Raw genomic sequence first — 2,657 nt, forward strand, 5'->3', positions numbered from 1 at the left:
GACAGAGACAAACATTTTGAATTCAATAGATAAAATGTATAGAGAATTTTGGGAGGAATACAAACAAACTGGCGTTGAGAGACAAATTTAAAGTAGAATATCAGCCAAAAGATGAAGTAGTGGGAAGATACAGGGTAACAAGTATAAACTACAGTATAGCATGGGAAGATGTTAGAGATGCGTGTTAAAAGGAAAATGATGATAATGAATTGAGTGTTTAAGAAGAGAGACAAGCATAAGTATCCGTAGGCCTGGATGATGAACGGAAAGGTGGTCAAGAGTGATTTAATGGAGTATGTTGTGGTACCCTAAGGGAGGACTGGAGGAGTAAAGGACGTTAAATGTATTTAGGGCAATTCAAATCATTACATACATACATATACCAAGGCTTTTTCCCCTTTACAAGGGAGGTAGCCAAAAAGGAAAAGGCATAAAATCATTCCCACCCATTCCATCCCTGAATACACTCCACACCCATCCACCCTCCCTCTTATCTTAGTACCTCCTGGATGACGGGTCATCTCTGCACCTTGTCCACTGTCCTGGGTCAGAAGCAGTGTCACAAGACACAGCACATCCACAGCAAGGCCTCTTCATTAAATCGGCGACCCCCCTCTCTCCGTCCCCCCATGCATAAAAGGAGAAGATGGGGAGAAATCCCTACGGGCTGCGTCAAATTTTGCTCACACATACTACCTCACCCCCCATCCCCCCGCCCATTCAAATCATTACCTGATAGAAAAGAAATTAAGAGTAGAGGTAGAGTGGAAGAAGAAGTAAAAATAGGAAGAATGAAAAGTGCTGAGAATTGGAAAATGAAATGAAAAAAATATAGAACATAAGGAGAATCTTACAAAAGTACAGGAATGACATCATACAAACTTGTTTTTAAGGAAAAATAAGTAAGGTGTACAACAATGATATGTGGGATGGACAGGAAGGAGAGGAACAAAAGGAGAGGCTCCGAATGGTGGGATGATGTACATATGTGCACACAAGCGTTAGCGTGAGTGGTGTGTGTGTGTGTGTGTGTGTGTGTGTGTGTGTGTGTGTGTGTGTGTGTGTGCGTGTGCGTGTGCGTGTGCGTGTGCGTGTGTGTGTGTGTGTGTGTGTGTGTGTGTGTGTGTGTGTGTGTGTGTGTGTGTGTGTGTGTGTGTGTGTGTGTGTGTGTGTGTGTGTGTGTGTGTGTGTGTGTGTGTGTGTGGGTGGGTGGGTGTGTGTGCGCGTGTGTGTGGGTGTGTGTGCGCGCGCGCGCGTGTGTGTGTGTGCGCGCGCGTGTGAGTGTGTGTGTGTGCGCGCACGCGCGTGTGTGTGTGTGTGCGTGTGTGCGCGTGCGTGCGTGCGTGTGTGTGTGTGTGTGTGTGTGTGTGTGTGTGTGTGTGTGTGTGTGTGTGTGTGTGTGTGTGTGTGTGTGTGTGTGTGTGTGTGTGTGTGTGTGTGTGTGTGTGTGTGTGTGTGTGTGTGTGTGTGTGTGTGTGTGTGTGTGTTTTCGTAATGATCATTATTTCAGCAACCATTGTTGGAAAGAATACAAGTACTGGACTCGTCGTTAGAAATTTATTTCTACCTTCCGAAAAGCGTCCGGGATTCTTCTTCAGGGATATAGTATAAAAGAAGGGAATCTGTATATAGGGCGCGTATGCTACGGAAAATCATCCCATCACAAGGTTTGACATTACTTAAAAAAATACATAGACATAAAAAAAAATCTCTAGAGCGAGCGAGTGAGAGAGAGAGAGAGAGAGAGAGAGAGAGAGAGAGAGAGAGAGAGAGAGAGAGAGAGAGAGAGAGAGAGAGAGAGAGAGAGAGAGAGAGAGAGAGAGAGAGAGAGAGAGAGAGTGAGAGAGAGAGAGATGAATAGAACATGGAGTACGAATTTCATGATTCTTTCCCACATTCAAAGGAATTCACGAAGGATTCACAAAGGAACGGCATGGGTCCTTATTATGAAAAAATAAGTGCGATATTGCAAATGTTGTTGTTTTCTTTTCGTGGGGAAGTGAGAGTCAATGTGCAGATTATTTTTTTTTTCTCTAATATTTACAGAATCATTGCTGAACTTATCAATCAGTAATTCCTTATCACGAAAGGTAAATCACCGAATACTACTCTACAATGTCGTGAAAGATATGGAAGGTTTGGTGGGCAGCTGCGAGGAGCTTAATGAAAAAAGGCTGTAGAATTCATTTTCCATAAATGGTCTATAAAGAGGGGAATAAAATAGCACGATGAAGGTCATAATAAACGGAAAAGTGACACACACACACACACACACCTTTTTTTTTCTTTAGGTTTGTCCCACTAATAAACCGGAATACTACACTTCGTGGCAAGAGAGCACAGTGCATTTTCTTATATAGTATTTGTCTCAATATGCATTCTTTCATGGATTGGTAAGATGTAAGGGCTCGCAGTGGAGTTTATTCAACCCTGACGGTGTTTCTTCCAACCGGATAGACGCTTCTGGGGATCTGGTTCCAAGAGGATGTCCACAACACTTCGGCAAGACTCGCTCAGCCAACACCAAGGTATCAGTGTGTTCAGTTCCTCGTCTTTATCGTGCCACATTTTGTAGATCTTGTCTTCAGGTGCGGCTTGTTCCCACGGTCTGCCTCTCGTCATCAGGTTGAAGTAGATGACTCCGCTCGACCACAAGT

The sequence above is a fragment of the Oratosquilla oratoria genome, unplaced genomic scaffold (assembly GCF_046742065.1).
Source record: "Oratosquilla oratoria isolate Oo_2021 unplaced genomic scaffold, ASM4674206v1 SCAFFOLD111, whole genome shotgun sequence".
NCBI classification, from domain to species: Eukaryota; Metazoa; Arthropoda; class Malacostraca; order Stomatopoda; family Squillidae; genus Oratosquilla; species Oratosquilla oratoria.